Raw genomic sequence first — 18,299 nt, forward strand, 5'->3', positions numbered from 1 at the left:
TCTTCACTGGATTTGTGTGTATGTGGGAACATTCAAAAAAAAAAAAAAGCTAAGCAATACGGAGGTAAGTAATAACCTGGGTAAAAGTAAATATCTTAAAATTAAATACCTTACTGAATACCTACTATTTCCTATTTGTAAGAGGTTAAGAGCATCTCAACCTAAACCCAGTGTTTTATTATTATTCCATTTCTAATGCTTGATCGAGAACACAGCATTAATCCAATTATCCAACAAACACCTTGGCTGGTCCATATATGTAGAACCGGATGGGGTTCCTTGGAGGCACAGATGTAAATCATAACTAACTTTTTGGAGCCAGGCTACAACTTTTTCCAACATGTGATAATGGTCCTAGAAAAATACTGATGTTTCCAGCTCATCATTTTGCTCTAAGACACATTCAGGGATATAATCAGTTCTTGCCCATCCTCTTCTTCAGCCATGCTGAATGTGCCATGCTCTCTTTTAACTACTGGCATTTATAAATCCTGTTCTGCTCCTTGGAATGCTCTTCAGCTCTGCTCTTACCTCCAAACCCCATATTCACCCCCCTTAGGTTAATTTCAATTCACCCTCGGTCTTTCTCTGTATTGTTTCCTCTGACCACTTCCCCCAACTCCGTCTGCATGAAGAGTCATGACACTCTCTGTCTTTGTACCACCCCTCAGCCAGGTGCCAAAGAACTAGAAGCTTCTTGAGGACAAAGTTATGCCTTGGTCACTGTTGAATATCCAGAGCCTAGCACAGTGCCAGATACATTTACCATTTGAATCCAGGACTGTTGTTGGGCCTTTGGCCATTGTTTGCTCCTTCTTACACTAATTCCATTTCTTTTAAGATAAACTAACAGTATCTACTTTGCAAGGTACTCTAAAAATTAATGTTCATTGAGCACCAATTTATCATCATTTCATTTGGAAATTATTTTACTTTAGACCAGTGGTTCTCAACCAAGACAGGGGCCATTTGCCAATTCCTGAAGACATTTTTGATTGTCATAACTGGGGGCTACTTGGCATCTAGTGGGTGAAGGCCCAGGATACTGCTAACCATCCTACAATGCACAAAACAACCGGCCACAACAAAAAAAATGATCTGACCCAAAATGTTAATAGCGTGGAGATTGAAGAACTCTGCTTTAAGAGTATTCTCAGCCTTTTCTATGTGAGCCTATCATTTCTTCACTGTAACTCAGCTGCTCTTTATGGTATGCACTGTCCTTTTCTCATACTGCGACTATATGACTCGCTAGGGTAACAGGTCAAGTGTGGTTGGCAATGGGATTCAATGCATAAGAATAATCCTTTCAGAACTTTGAACTGAGACTGTAGAATCAGACATTTATTATAGATGGAGTAATTGCCAAACATTAATATTCTAAAATAACCCCATTCAAAGTGTTCTGAAAATTTAGTGAAATAAATTGATTATCTGTAAGGGTTACGCTAATTCTTTTCAGTTACCTTGGATTGTGTAGAAGACAGAGAAACAGCAGAAGTAATGAGATGCAGTTTATTCCTTCTTTCTCTGCGGGTTGTAGGGCTGGGATTTACTTCAGAATGCAGCTGCTGTGCTAAATTTTCCAAACAAGCATGAGGATTTGTGCTCAAACTTCTCAAAGCACTTGAAAAATATATTTTGTTTGACTTCAAGTCATTTAAGGAGTTTGGCAACGCACTTGAGGAAAGGTCATCCTATAGTAGATATGTTTAAATCATGCCTTAACAAGATTTGACTCCTAATCATCTTGTAGTGATTTTACAGTTATTTTCAATTTTTTTTTCTGCTCAATTCTATAAATTGTATAGAAATTCTTTTTTTGCAGAAGGCAACATTCTACCTACAAGGGCTGGTTATTCCCCTTCAGTTTCCTCCTCAGTACTCATGTAATATTTTCTTTGCTCCTTGATTGTTTCTTCTTCTACAACTAAATATCTTATAAGGGAATGCCTGGTAGTTTAAACCAGGTTGAGGGTTTACCTGATGCCCAAACTACCGGTGGTTTGGTTAATTCCCCCAGATAACTCTACTGTCTGAGTGTACAGATTATAATTAATCTCATTTAAGTGACTGGTCATATTAGTCAAAACAGCAGATTTATTAGCCAGTGCATACAGAGGAATAAATGAAATACAAATCTTAAAATCTGGATTCAGTGTCTTATTTTCACACTCATGATTAATTGCTTCTAGATATAAATAATGGGGAAAAGGGAGAAAACCACGATAAGGGAGAGTTTGGCTGTAATGGAAAGCCTATGTAAGGCTCAGCTTCAGCAACTCATCTTTGTGTATGAAATAACCGGTTCTTCCCATCTCTCTTCTTTGCCTCCCATGGTATTCGTTTTTTCCTAAGACTGGCTTACTCCATGAGAGCAAAAATGCTACAGTTCCAGACTTTGATCAGAACATTACACAGACTAGAAGAGAAAATATTTCTTTTGGTGGATCTAAAAGAATGTGAAAGTTTCATTTCCTGAAGTCACTGCAAAACTTTCTATGTGTCTCATTGGCTCTTAAACATGTCCTATGCCCTTTTCTACAACAATGTCTGACCAGGGCAATGCCAAAACTGATGGACTTAGGCCCAGATCATGGAATCCATTTTAAGAACAGGAGGATGGCATTACCCTGACTGGTTTGAGCAGTCAGTTTTTACCCCTGGGAGTGGGGGTGTACATCTTTATCCATGTCCTATTACAGCTGTCTATTTTGTGTATCTATCTAACCAGGATGTGAATTCTTAAGATCAGGGCCTCTGACTTATTTTTCTCCCTCTTTCCAGATCACAGTACATTTCCTTTCACATCATAGCCACTCAAAATATTTGTTCAACATGAACAAAATAGCAACTTTCCAATATAAGCTGCTACTAAGCTTGTTCCTTTCCATCAGTTCTGATATCACTCACTTAGCACCTGCTTTATGCCACTGTATGGTGGTCCCTGGGAATAAACAGGTGAACAATGATCCAGTCCCTGCTTTTCAGGAATGTGTAATCTTATAAGAGAGACAAAGGCAAGTATATAAACAATTTCAAAAAAAAATGCAGCAACACTATGGCCGATTTCACAGATGAGTCACGTGCTGGACGTTTTTTGGAGATGAGGAGGCATCCCAGAGGAAGTCATGTCTAAGTGGACATCTGGAACACTTGTGGAAGTTCTCAATGAGAAGAGGGAGGAGGGGAGGGGCAGGAAGAAGAATGGTTCACTGTGGAGAGGGCTAGGATAAGACCTGTTATGATGTCTCCAATTTACTTTACAAAACACCAATGGATACAGGGTGATTTCACCTGTGTTCCATGGGAGTGGCCTGGAATACACATCTCTGCATCCCTCCATTATACTCTCTTTCTTTTCCTTAGGACCAAGCCAATCCTTCTGAAAGACACCTCTCCACCCACTGTGTCTCCTGTGGTCACGCCAGATCCAGACAGCTGGGGTTGAGATCCAGGGTCCATTGCTCTAAATCAGGACCACACACCTCTGGGGTATTCAGCTAGTGTGTAATAAGGAAGACAATTCTGCAAAAGCAGCTACTACAAGCGTTTCAGCTTTATTATCTTGCATCAACACCAAAAGGGCTTGTTACTTAGCATAAAATTAACCTTAGAAATGAGTTTTCCATGGGTAAATTAGAGGTTTGTAGGTTAACATAATGGATGTTAGAAATAAGCTTGCACTGGTGAGCAGTGGTGTTCAGAACATGCGGATTGGCAAAAAAAACATTTTGGAGACGTTCCCATCCTCGTAAGAACACGGTGAAAATATGACGCCATCCATATGACCTGATCCTTTAGGGATGGTGCCTGAGGCCTGACCTATTAATGATTCTGTGTCCGATTATTATTTAAGCAGATGCCAACTATAATATGGGCTGGATCTTAGCTGTAACATGTGGTTTCTTTGCCTCCGGTGACCCTCTCCTGAGAGGTAGGATCTCAGCAGGCAGGTTGGGATTCTGGGACTGCACACTAGCTGACATGAGGCAGAGTGAGGTTGTTTTCAGCCTGCCTTCTCACTCACCGATCTCTGTCTATTGGCAATTATTATTATTAATCAGAGTAATAATAATTAAAAAAAAACCCAACATATTTTGTGAACCTGTTGACTTAGAACATCTTCGAGGAGCCCGAAGTCAAGGAAGAACAGGTCTAATCAGATACACTAGCAGTTCAGATAAAGGAACACACACCTATGAGTGGGGAGAAACTGAGTCTGGCATGGCACGAAAGCCAAGGAGAGGGGGGACATTCCAACGATGTGAGGCACCTGGCCGAGAATGTCAACTGCTGCAAAGTCTGATAACGGAAAGACTGAAACGTGTGTGTTAGATTTTGGCATGTGAGGATCTCTGATGACCTGAATGAGTGAGGGCAGCGAGGTAACTAGAAATAATAGTTCACAGTAGGTAACTAATACTTGCTGTTGTCTGTGTGTGTGCCCCTGGTCTAAGTGCTTTGGCTGCATCAACTCCCTGACCAAGAGAAGTAGGACTACATTCCCTAGTTTTCAGAGGAAGAAACGGAGGCACAGAAGGGATGAGTCACTTGTATAAGGCCACAGAGATAGAAGCAACAGACCCTGGATCTCAACTCCAGCTGTCTGGTTCCAGAGCAACGGCAGGAGGGACTGTGGGTGGAGAGGTGTCCTTTAGAAAGGCTGGCTTGGTCCTAAGGAAAAGAAAGAGTATAATGAAAGGACACAGGGGCACCTGGGTGGCTCAGTCGGTTAAGCGTCTGCCCTTGGCTCAGGTATGATCCCAGGACTCTGGGACCCAGCCCCACTTTAGGCTCCCTGCTCAGTGGGGAGTCTGCTTCTTCCTCTCCCTCTGCCTCTCCCCACCCTGCTGGTGCTCTCTCTCTCTCTCTCTCACTCTCAAATAAATAAAATAAAATCTTCAAAAAAAAAAAAGGGTACAGAGAGCCAAGGGACACTTCATCCTCTAATTAGAGAAATTTGGGAATGCTTATCAGTGAATGAAGAGTAACTAGTACATATACAGAAAGAAAAGAGTTGAACATAAGTTTCAAAAGGGCAGAAGGTGAACTCCAGGTGAGGAGAGTGAAGGAGGGACTGAAATAAGAGGTTTGAGGAGAATAAAGCTTTGAAAATTAAGTCTCAAGCAGAAGATGGATAATGAAACTACAAAGGATTTTCTGGTAGATGTGGGGTCCCAGGTGAATTTAGACAATATACTAGAAAGGCCTGACCTTTAGTGAGTGTTACTGATATTTTATTTGTGGTTGAAAGAATGAATGGAAGTAATGTACTGTATGTCGTTTACTTATTTCCAACTTCCTTGACAGAACCGAGTTGATTCAGGTAGATGAGATGTATTGACACAAATCCAGATGGGCTGTGCCTGAGAAAGTGATCACATTGGGAAAACCTTCACTACCCTCTGACTTCTCGGCAGAATGACTGCACCAACAGGTTTCTGAATCCAGTCCTCTGCTGTGATTTTTCCACTCGGGCTCAGTCACATAAAACTGCCTGTTAAGGGCGCCTGGGTGGCTCAGTTGGTTAAGCGACTGCCTTCGGCTCAGGTCATGATCCTGGAGTCCCTGGATCGAGTCCCGCATCGGGCTCCCTGCTCGGCGGGGAGTCTGCTTCTCCCTCTGACCCTCTTCCCTCTCATGCTCTCTGTCTCTCTTTCTCTCAAATAAATAAATAAAAGCTTTAAAAAAAAAACAAAAAAAACCAAAAAAAACCTGCCTGTTAAACTTATTTTTTCTTAACTTGCCCTTCAGCGTGATTTTTCCTCTTGGGAGAAATAAAATGGTAATAAATGAATACAAAGTATCACGTGAAAGTTATCAATGATAAAACCTGAAAAGGGGGGCTCTAATTGGTTCCCTTAATTCAGTTTCTGAACTTTGAGAAATAAGTTTAAACCAGCCACCAAATTGGCTACCAAGATTTTACTTCCCTCCCTGGATCTATGACATTCTAGATCTGTGGCACTAATTCAGTGTCCTGGGTTATTACGACCCTTTCGATCTATCTCCATCTCCAGATTCATGGCCCTAACTCAGCATCCTGTTATTGCAACACCCCCTAAAGGGCCCCCTTCCTCTGGCCTACCTCCCCTCCCTTGTACCCTCGACACTGCTTCCAAATTCAGCTTTCCAAAGCAGAGAACCAATCATGTGATTCTCTCTTGGTGGCACTTCATTCCTAGAATATAGTCCACCTATCTCTGAGAGGCATCGAAGCTCTTCAGTCTGACCCCTGTCCACATTTCCACTCCTCACGTCTGGATGAGTTTCCTATTGAGGCTGTAACAAAGCCCCACAAACTTAGTGGCTTCAACACAAATTTCTTAGCTTGCAGTTAAGGAGGTTGGAAGTGTGATATGGATCACACCGGGCTAAAATCAAGGTGTCATCAGAACTGCATTACATTCTGAAGGCTGGAGAAAGAGCCCAGGTCCTAGTCTTTTCCAGCCTCTAGAGGCTTCCTGCATTGCTTGGCTTGTGGTAGCTTCCTCTGTCTTCAAGGCAGCAGTGCAGGTCACATGCTTCTCACACTGCATCACTCTGAGGTCTTCCTCCCTCTTCCCCTTGTAAGATCCTTCTGAGTATATGAGGCCCACCCAGATAATGCCTGAGAATCTCCCTGTGTTAAGGTCAGTGGATTAGCAACCTTAATTCCCCTTTGCCATGAAATGTGCCATATTCACAGCTTCCAGGTATAAGGATGTTGGCATTCCTGGGGTGGGGGGGGGGCAATATTCTGCCTAGCACAATGATGCCTCTTACTACCATGTACTTCATGCTCTAGTCAAACACTTGCTGTGACTGGAAGAGTCATTCACATTTACACGTCTGTGTTGCCAACGTTGTGTCTATGTTTTCTATGTCTCTCTGAATTAAACTTTCCTCCCATTCTCTATATATTCTTGAAGTCTCCACTCAACTGTTATCTTCTCCAAAGCCTTTTCCGAGTGCCCCAGGCAGAACCAAAGCTTCTTCTATGCTCCCACACCACTTTGCTCTACCACCCATTGCAGGTTGATGTAGTTTCCCAGATTTTGGTCTATGTATAAAAAGAAGCAGAAATGTTGCTGAGACGCTGCGCAACTGTTGATTAATTCACATTCAAAGGGAAGAGCAGGAATCTCATGTGAATTTTATCATTTATCACTGTATAACTATGGCTTTTTTCCTGGCTAGGTCTCCAACCTGGCTAAAAAGACATATGATGTAGAGGTACGTGAAGGGAGGCCTGCTGTGCTAATTAGTAGATCCTCTTTTCAGTAAGTGGACAAGGAGCTAGCTTTCAGAGTGCAAATCCCCCCAAGAGCAGAATAAAGGAAGATTTATTCTGGAATGTCAACATCCATGTTGGGAGCATCAGATTTCCCCAAATGTTTGCCTCAATTTCTTTGGAGAAGAACTTCTAGGGTTTGGCACTTAGGTATCATCAGCCATTATTCACTTTTCATCCGGGATAGGGACTGAGGGATATAAGTGCTGATGGAATGAATCTCTTTCTCTCTTTGGCTGCAGGCCACCACCTAAGCCCTCAGCAGCACTTGCTGGCCGGAGCCCGGTACCCTGCAGAGCCTCACAGACCTGCTCTGGAGCTTCTCTGCAGCATAGTGGTAGAGAAGGCTGTGTGCGCCCCTACCCCTCACTGCCTTTCACAAATCTGTTGAGGTTACTCATCATTGTGGAAACTTCATCTGCATCATCGTCTTTCATAATTTAGTTTTATTCTTCATTGGACTTCTGGGCTTTGGTGTCATTGAGACCCTACTCTTAGAAGTAGACCTCTAACTGCCCCTCATAACTTGGTCTTCCATTGACTCTCCAGCACACGTACAAACTTCCGTTTCTTCAGTCAATCCTGAACGGCCTTCTGAAGTGCACATCTTTGACTCAGTTTTTTTTTGTAGTCCTGGATGACCCTTCTTCCCCCTTTGTTCCTCTGTGCTCATGAATAACCCCCATCAAGGCCAAACGAGTTCCAATTTCCTTCGTCAACGTGAATCTACCTAATTGTGGCTTTTCCCCTTCTTCGAACTATAACTGAACTATTATCACATGATAAAGATGTGTTTCTGTATAAGACAATGTGACACTAAATACGCTTTTTATTGTGTAATTATTTATATGGCCTCATTAGTTAACTAACACCCTACTTGCCTCTAGAAGTTATTTGAGGCATGCCATATATAGCCTCACCGTGATTAGATTTAATTTGCTAAACTCAGTGTCTCTTTCAGGTTGTAGCATGGTGCTGGAGAGAGAAATGGCAAAAAATATCAATACAAACATTACAATTTATTGATTACATAAAATTTACCCTGCAACTGTCTCCTCTGTCTCTCTCCCACACACACTTTCTCTTTAATTATCTTGCTTATCCTTTTTTTCTTTTCTAAATCTTCCAGGGGAAATTGCTGAAGAAGTCAAACAAATCAGAAGAGAATTAAAAGAAAGTAGAAGCAGAATTTAAAAAGGTTGATAGTTGATTCCCAGTTGGCCCCTCTCCTCTTCCTGATTATTTTCATGAGTTGTGTTTATCTTTATTTATGCAACAATGAACATTAGCATTCAATGGTTGGTTGGTACGCGATAGTTGAATGAGCATTCTCTTAATATTTAGGCAATTTCACAGCGTGTCCTGTTAAATTAACGTAACTTTAATGAGCTTTACAATTTGAACCTGTTCTATGCACTATTTTTTTTTTAATTTTATTTTATCTTTATAACCAAGAATGGTTTGCTGAGAAAGTGAAGTAAAACTCCTTTCACTGTAATGACTAGGAAAAGAAGTAAGAGTAGTATCTCCTCTGTTAGACAGAATATGTCTCTGGCCAGACACCATAGGACATGGAAGGGACTGACAGACTGTTGCATTATTCAAGTCAAGCTCTGTCCTGGTAGCACGCACCATTACAACAATAATCTCTGGAGGGAAACCCTTCCTCTTGTTTTGATTGGAAGCACCCCTGTGATACTGAAACTAGTATTTTGTTAGTCAGAAGCTCCCTGGGCAGCCAGCAGCGTTCCCTTCTGGTGTTTGAGCCCTGACCCTGAGCAGTTTGGGTGACATATTATTTAAGAATCATTAAAGGCAGGGTGCCTGGGTGGCTTAGTCATTAAGCGTCTGCCTTCGGCTTAGGTCACAATCCCAGGGTCCTGGGATCGAGCCCCGCATCGGGCTCCCTGCTCCGCGGGAAGCCTGCTTCTCCCTCTCCCCCTCCCCCTGCTTGTGTTCCCTCTCTCTGTCAAATAAAAAAAATCTTAAAAAAAAAAAAAGAATCGTTAAAGGCATGCTTTGATCATGTTTCTTATCTAGCATTCATTTTAAAACCAAAGGCTAGAAAGTATCAATGACAGGAAGGGGGGATTTAAATTAGGGCCAAAATGGACCCCTTTCCACTGGTTAATAGCTTATTTTCCATTAGCAAAGATTATTTGGTGTCAGTGTTCACAGTCTTCTTTTTTCCAGAGTACGGATTCAAACTTTGCATAAAAACGAATGTACACCTGGAATTAACATACAGAAAGGTAAAGGACTAATTAAAAATTTTTATATATAATTTTTAAGACATGGAATGCTACCACATAAGTTATGTATACTTTATCCTTCTATCCTTCTATCCAGAAGGATAGAAAAGGATAGAAGGAAAAGAAAAGAAAAAGAAGGATATCCTTCTATCCACCTAGCATTCGTCAATAACATGAGTGAAAAGAGACCATATGTGATGCTCACATGTTACTATTTTAGGTACCAGGCAATTTAAAATTAGATCTGGATATTTGCAGAAGGCTAACTAAATCCCTAATTGAAATGAACACTTGGGGCACCTGGGTGGCTCAGCAGGTTGGGCATCTGCCTTCGGCTCAGGTCATGGTCCTGGGATCGAGCCCCTCATCAGGCTCCCTGTTCGGCGGGAAGCGTGCTTCTCCCTCTCCCTCTGCCTGTCGCTCCCCCCTGCTGGTGCTCTCTCACTCTCTCTCTCTCAAATAAATAAAGAAAATTAAAAAAAGAAAGAAAGAAAGAAATGAACACTCTATTAGCAATGTAACTAAGGATTATCACTCTATGGCTGGGTATGTGATAGAAAGCAAGCAAATTATTAAAATAAGTGGAAAAGGCAATGGAAAGTATAGCTACTAGGTGTAAATGAACTGATTGAGAATTTAGTTAAACCAGAACTGAAGCAACAGAAGAAATTTGGTGTAGGACATCTGGATATTCAGTGTTTTATGCAAAAACATTTAAATCCTTTAATTTCCCTTTTCTTTTGGCCTTTGTTGTACAGAGTAATAAAATCTTATCTTTGGAATACATGAGTGGACCACATTCATTTTCTTCTTAAATAATCTATTTTTTTTCAAATTTAAATTCTAACATTTAATGCTATAGACTAGCACTAACAGAACTTTCTGCAATGATAAACATCCATTATATCTGCAATGTCTAATAAGGTAACCACAAGCTACATGTGGTTACTGAATATAAAAAATGTGGTTAGTGTGACTGAGAAAGTGAATTTTCATTTCTATTTAGTTTTAATTCATTTACATTTAATAGTCACATGTGGTTAACAGCTACCATATTAGTCTAGTAATAGACAATTCAAAGTATCAATTTGCCAATGTTTCAGACTAGTTGAAGTGTAAGATGTTTCTTAATTATACAAGGACAGTTTTTTTTTGGAAAAAAAATCCAGTACACACACACACACACACCAGAAAGAAACAGTAAGACTTGGTTATATAGCAATAACTAAAAAAGTTTATATAAAGTTACATGGCTAAAAAACACATGTTGTCAGTGAATATTGGTATATGTGTAGCAATAAAACACAACATATTTATTTTTAAATAAGTCCCAGAATACATGCAATACCAAAAAGTATAGGTGGGACCACATTTCAATGAATCTTGCTAACTAAAAAGTAAGGCAATATAAAATAAATCTGATTGAATTCCTCTTAAGAGAACCATAATTTGGGGTATCTGGGGGGCTCAGTCAGTTAAGCGTCTGCCTTCAGCTCAGGTGATCTCAGGGTCCTGGGATCGAGCCCGATGTCAGGCTCCCTGCTTGGCAGGGAGTCTGCTTCTCCCTCTCCCTCTGCCTCTCTCTGTGCCCCGCTTGTGTGCATGCTCTTTCTCTCAAATAAATAAAGTAAAATCTTTAAAAAGAAAAGACAACCATAATTCATGAGGACAATCCATTAGAAAGCAATAGTAAGTATACATAAAGTAGTGACTTTTGAAGAAAACTCAATGTCATGCTCTGGCACTCAGAAAAGTAAATACATCATTGATTATTATTATGTAACTATTAACAGGCAAACAAGAGTAATAACTGACTTTTAATTATGGTAGCTGTATATTTTAATCTCAAATGTTAATAACTCAAATTTTATCTTTGATCAGCCCTGTAAAATAAGATTTGTTGTTTAGTTTTAAGACAATAAAATGACTAATAATTAGCTCTGATATTCCTGTCTTTGCTGTGATCATATGTTGTAATTCTTGCCATCACTGACCTCTCCACCCTTCCTCTTTGATACTGAGCTTTCCAATATTAATATTTGCACCTTCGATACATTAATTTGGAGAAAAACAGATCTTATTTCATGGACAAATATATTAATGTATATATTTCCACACATATCTGATACACCAGTCTAGATCTTACTGTAGGTTTGTACGTGATGTGTGTAAAGGGTACATCTGGGAAAAGGGAGGTAGAAAATGTTTATTTGCTAGAGTCATGAGTGAAATGATACAGGTCTGAATCTAGTTACAAGCAATGTTATAATAATGAGCAAAACCCAAGACAATGTGATAGGTTATTCTTAAATATTTATTGGACCAAGCAGAATCTACACTGGAACAGTGAGATGCTAGTCCCTGTAGCTCTGAATATACTTTGTGATTGTAGCTAAATCTATAACTAGAGTTTAAAAGGATGATAAAGAATTTTGTGTTTGTTCTTTCAACCATTAATTTGAAATTCCCTTTGCAAGAATGTGCATTGGAAAGGAGCACAAAACAAGTATTCAGTAGGCTTCCCCTTTTTCTTTCTGTGATCTACACCAAATAATGTCATTGGATCTGTTGCCTTATCCATAAAATGAGAAAATTATATAGATGTTCTCTATGACATATTCGGTTAAAAAACAAAACAAAACAAACTTTATCCGGAATACAAAAGACAGAGCACTGTACAAGTAGTAATTGTTCCCGAAAACTCATCTGTATTAGTTTGCAAGGACCGCTGTAACAAATAACCACAAACTGCGTGGTTTAAAATAATAGAAATTTATCATCTCACACAGTTCTAAAGGCTAAAAATTGGAAATAAAGGTGGAGGCAGGGCCACACTTTCTCTGAAGGTTTTAGGGAAGGATCCTTTCTTGCTTCTCCCTAATCCTGATAGCTGGCAGCAATCCTTGGTGTTTTTTGGCTTTTAGATATATCACTCCAATCTCTGTTTCTGTGTTCATGCGATCTTTTCCCCTGTGTATCAGTGTCTCTATGTCCCAATTTCCCTCTTGTTCTAAGGACAACACCCTAATCCATTATGACCTCACCTTAAATTGATTACATCTGCAAACACCGTATTTGCAAATGAGGTTGCATTCACAGCTATTAGGGGTTAAGACTTGAATATATCTTTTTGGGAGACACAATTCAACCCACAAGAATGCCTAAAGGCACAGTCTATTTCTGCTGAAGAAGCCACAAGTCTCCAAGAAATTATTGGCATTGTCCTGAAATCTAGACGGAGAAGAAAAACAGACACACAATCTGAATATATTTTATATATTTTTGACACATAGGCACAGACATAAACTAGCATTCATGATGAAAGCTAGAAATATGAATTACAACAAACAGAAAACCCGGTTTTAGTTTTAAATAAAGTCAACTCATTTGTTTGAAGGCATGACAGAAGTCTCAACAGGAGAGATCCATTTGAAGAGCCCAAGAGCCTTCAGAAGATTATCTGAAACGGATTGACCACAGGATCCTATATGCACTCAGCCTTGAATTCTCCAAGACGGAGATCTTACTAGTATTGCAGAATTGCCAGCCTTCCTGTGCACTCTCAGATTAGCATAGTTCAGAAGACATGAACACAGCAGAGTATCCCTGTTGATTTCTAGCGATGCGCCTCACAGCCCAGCTGACCAGAACCCACAGTAGTTGGTCAGATAGGCTCCCCCCTATGGTAAGCTCTGTGGCAGCCAGATGCATGTTCTGCAAATATTTAAGGACATTGGATTTTGCTCGTCAGATGCATCTACACAATAAGCACAATAGGGAGCTATTTGTGGAGTGGTCTAGATACTGGAATCAGCCTCACCTCCCTTGGGAAAATTCAATGATTTGAACAAAATTAACCATGGAGAATGTAATTTCAGCATTAGAATAAACATTTTTTTCCTCAATGACTTCTGAAATAATATCTATGGGAGAGAGAGAGTAAGTGAGTTTGGGGGGTAGGGATAAATAAATTATTTCAAAGACCCTGACAGGGGGACCAAGACCAAACACACACATCTTTATTCTCCACAGTTGATGTACATTCAATTCTTCCCTCAATGAATGCCAGAGAGACAAGGATCCCTGAGGTTAGTAGAATATGCTTGCATGTATGTATATATCTATTTATACATTTGAACAATCAATCCTAATTACTCATCGGTTCAATATTTGCAAATCTACCTACTCACTAACATGTATTTGTAATCCCGAAATCGATACTTGTGATGCTTTCATGGCCATTTGTGGACAGGCACAGAGAAGCAAAACATTTGAACTGAAGTAGTACGAGGAGATTCTCTGCCTTCGTATTTCTACTCTCATCCTGTAAATAAGTGTCCTTTTCATGGTGTACTTACTGCCACTTTGATGTGTTTTGTTGGTGATTTTACTGCTTAAAATGGCTCCCAAACAGGGAATGCTGAAGTACTGTCCAGTACTCCCAAGTGCAAGGTTGTGATATATATATATTTTTAAAGATTTTATTTATTTATTTGACAGCAAGAGACACAGTGAGAGAGGGAACACAGCAGGGGGGAGTGGGAGAGGGAGAAGCAGGCCTCCCGAGGAGCAGGGAGCCTGATGCGGGGCTCCATCCCAGGACCCTGGGATCATGACCTGAGCCGAAGGCAGACGCTTAACGACTGAGCCACCCAGGTGCCCCAGGTTGTGATATATTACAGAGAAAATAGATGTGTTAGATAAGCTTTGTTCAGGCCTGAGTTAGAGTGCTGTTGGCTGTGAGCTCAATGTTAATAAATCAGTAATGCACATTGACTAGGATGTCTTTAAACATAAACACACATAAAATAAGGTTATGTATTGACTGGTTGATAAAAATGTGACCAGGGGTTTGCAATAGACTAACTTTATATTTCCTCTGGAGCAATGGTTCAGTATTTCCTAATTCAGTGTTCACAATGACTGTACAGAACATAATTACCGTGAATAATGAGAATCAGTGGTGTACGCATATGTAAATTTTTATATATACCTTATATATATATACATGTAACTTCTCTATACACATATCTTCTATATATCCACATACAAAAGAATGAAGCTGGACCTTTACCTTATACCACAGACAAAAATTAACTCAAAATGCATCAAAAAACTAAATGGAATAGCTAAAACTATAAAACTCTTGTTAGAAAACTTAGGGAAAAAGCTTCCTGACATTGAATTTGGCCCTGGATTTCTTGGATAAGACACCAAACATACAGGCCACAAAAGAAAAAAATAGATAATTGGACTACATCAAAATTTAAAAACTTCTGTGTATCAAAGAACACAATCAACAGAGTGAAAAGGCAACATATAGGATGAGAAAAATATATGCAAATCATATATTTGATAAAGGTTTAGTATCCAGAATATATAGGGAACTCCTACAACTCAACAACTAAACATAAACTAAAAATAAACAGCCTGAATAAAAAATTGGCAAAGGACCTGAATAGACATTTCTCAGAAAAAAATATATAAATGACCAATTTGCACATGGAAAGATGTTCAACTTTACCAATCATTAGAGAAATGTAATCAAAATCTCAATGACATAATGACATACCACCTCATGCCCCATTAGGATGGTTATATTAATAATAAATAATCCAAAACTGTAAGTGTTGATGAAGATATGGAGATATTTGAATGTTTGTTTACTCTTGATGGGAATGCAAAATGGTATAGCCACTGTGGAAAACAGTATGGCAGTTCCTCAAAAAATTAAACATAGAATTACCACATGATGGAGCAATTCTACTTCTGGGTATATGCCTAAAAGAACTGAAAGCAGGATCTCAAAGAGATATTTGTACATCAATGTTTAGAGCAACATTATACACAATAGCCAAATGAAAAAACAAAGCAAGTATCCATGAATGAATGAATAAATGAATATAATGCAATGCATACATACAATGGACTATTATTCAGCCTTAAAAATAAAGTCTGACATATGCCACAACATGGATGAACCTTAAGGACATTATGCTAAGTGAAATAAGCCAGAAAAGACCAACCTTGTGTAAGTACCTAGAGTACCTAGAGTAGTAATGGAGACAGAAAGCAGAGTGGTGGTTTCTAGGGGCTGGAGGTATGGGGGATGAGGAGCCATTGTGTAATAGGTACAGTTTAAGTTTTGAAAGATGAAAAGAGTTCTGGAGATGCATAGTGGTGACTAAGTACAATGTGAATATATTTAATACTACTTAACTGTTCAGTTAAAAATGGTTAAGATGGCAAATTTTGTTGTGTGTGTTTTGCCATAATTAAAAAAATACATGGCTTAATATAGTGGAATTTAACACTCTAAAACATTCTTCTCCTGTCATTTTAACCAATAAAATTGCCCAGTTTTACCAGCATGTAACTAATAAGAACATGAAAAGGAAAATAGAAAGAAAACCTATAAAATCTAATGTTTGATATAAATGTTTTTCAGAAGCCAATGAGTTATGTTAAAGGAAAAACAAAAAGAAATTAAGAAATGACAACTTAGTCCTAATACACTGGATTTGAGAATAAGATTCAGTGTTTCAGGAACACTTAGGTGTTGGAGAAAAAATTCCTGCTGTAATCCGCCATTCATAGAGAATTTTAAGAAAGGTAATACACTCCTTCCTTCAAAGCACATGAATAAAATATTCATGCACACATTAAGAGCGGCTGTAAAATTCTTGGAACTTGAAAAGATGAAACATGAATGTCCTCATGTTGCCTTTGCACAGTTCATGCCTGTTCAGCCTTGATTTGCATTTGTAATTGCAAATAACTTTTCTAAAAAAACTTTGTTATGCTCAGCTATTTATTTTGCATATTTCAGCTCATATTGGGCATGCCCAGCAGTGGTTCATGGGACGTGACTGTTACTCAGGTGCCAACATTTGCAAGTCTTACCTTTTCACATGAATGGCCCTTTGGTCCGCTGGTTACCATTCGGCTGGGCCAGAAAACCCTGGCAACAGTGAAAGAGTGGGCTCTGTGGGTTTAGTTAAGACTGGTGTGGTGTATGGAATGCTCCCTTATCTTCAGTGATGGCAGGTGAAGTGCCTCTGGGAAGTCTTTTTCTCAGGTTACAGAGTGCAATGATCTGAGGTGTGTAAGAAGAAAGCAAGCCAGAGCCTCTGTAACTGTATTTATTCTAATGCACTACTTCATAGCTTCAACATGAGGCCCCAGAAGCACTTTTTCAGCAAGTAGAGCATAGTGGAAAGAACAGAGGCTTTGGTGAACAACACCTCGAATTTTGAATTTGGCTCCTTGTTGAAGAATTTTGACCTTAGTTCAGTTAATTAACCTCACTGATCTTTAGGCTCCTTATCTTTATCTTATTTATTTATTTATTTATTTATTTATTTGAGAGTGAGTGAGCAAGAGAGTGAGCACGAGTTGGGGGAGGGGCAGCAGGAGAGAGAGAAGCAGACTCCCCACTGAGCCGGGAGCCCAACGCAGGGCTCCATCCCCTGACTCCAGGATCATGACCTGAGCCGAAGGCAGACACTTAACCGACTGAGCCACCCAGGTGCCCCAGGCTCTTTCCCTTTAAGTTAGAAATAACAAGACCTCTAATTAGGAGATTATGGTGTGAATTAAAGGGGATGATGCATGAAAAACTGCTGAAAGGCTCAGCATTTAGTATGTGCTCAGTAAATGATGGCTGACACGGCCATGTTGATTTTATTCTGATTGAGTTTGAGACGGATGTCTAGGGAAGGGAAGATGTTCTCTGAGTTCAAAAAGGACCCCTCACCCTTAAAAGAGAGAACCTCAAATACAACATTGCCTCTTTAGTCTCTATAGAAGCGAGTAGCTGAACAGGGATTTGATTGATTTGGAGCTTTTAATGACAATCTGATAGTTTGAGCAGCATGCTGAAAGCAAGATGGAAAAGATTCGGAGATCATTTTCTGAAACTGAGTTTATCTCAGAGATAAAGTACAAATTCCTGGAGGGCAGACTGAGGTTGTTGGTATTACTATTGTTATTCTTATTATTCACAACTTTACTTTTTCACAACTTTTTACTTTACTTAACAATGCACCCTGTTAATTGAACAGAATTTAATTCCTGGGAAACCTCAGAATGAATTACTTATGCTTCTGCTACTAGAGTTGCATGAGATATAAACTTCCTACTTTACATGAAATCTGCTAGAGAGATTTAAAATTTATCAATCCTCTTAGCTTTGCTGCTTTTAAGACCACAAAAAAAAAAAAATGGCCTGTCTCAGAGAAGCCTTGCATATTACAATTCAGTTTTTAAACATGGCAGGAGCTCATTCACGGTGGAATTTATTTCACATTACATTTGGGGCATGCATGAGATTTAAAAGCAATGCTTTTTCTCTAAAGTACTCTCTACAAAAGATATATCACACATACTCAGGCTATTTAAAACTTCAGCAAGGGGAATATCAACAGATTTTTTTTTTTCCAAGTGTGCTCTCTGATCAACTGGGGAAATAAAATCTTTCTTATGAAAAGCAACAAATTGAAACAATTCTGGTGCTTAAGGCCTAGGGGTACCTGTCCTATTTGGTTAGAATTTTTGGCAGCTTCAAATATAGAAGTAGTGTTTATATAGGTGTATGTGTATATGAGTGTTGTTTTTGCCCTTACGAATGGTTTTCTGACTTCAACACCTTCAGTGCTTTAAAGAATATTTATGAAAGAATAAAACATCAGTAATTTTTTTTTAGCTTGGGTTACATATGTATCAATCCAGAATCCCTCAACTGTAAGTAGCAGAAATAAAACTATGCTGTT

The sequence above is a fragment of the Neomonachus schauinslandi genome, chromosome 2 (genome assembly GCF_002201575.2).
Source record: "Neomonachus schauinslandi chromosome 2, ASM220157v2, whole genome shotgun sequence".
Lineage (NCBI taxonomy): Eukaryota > Metazoa > Chordata > Mammalia > Carnivora > Phocidae > Neomonachus > Neomonachus schauinslandi.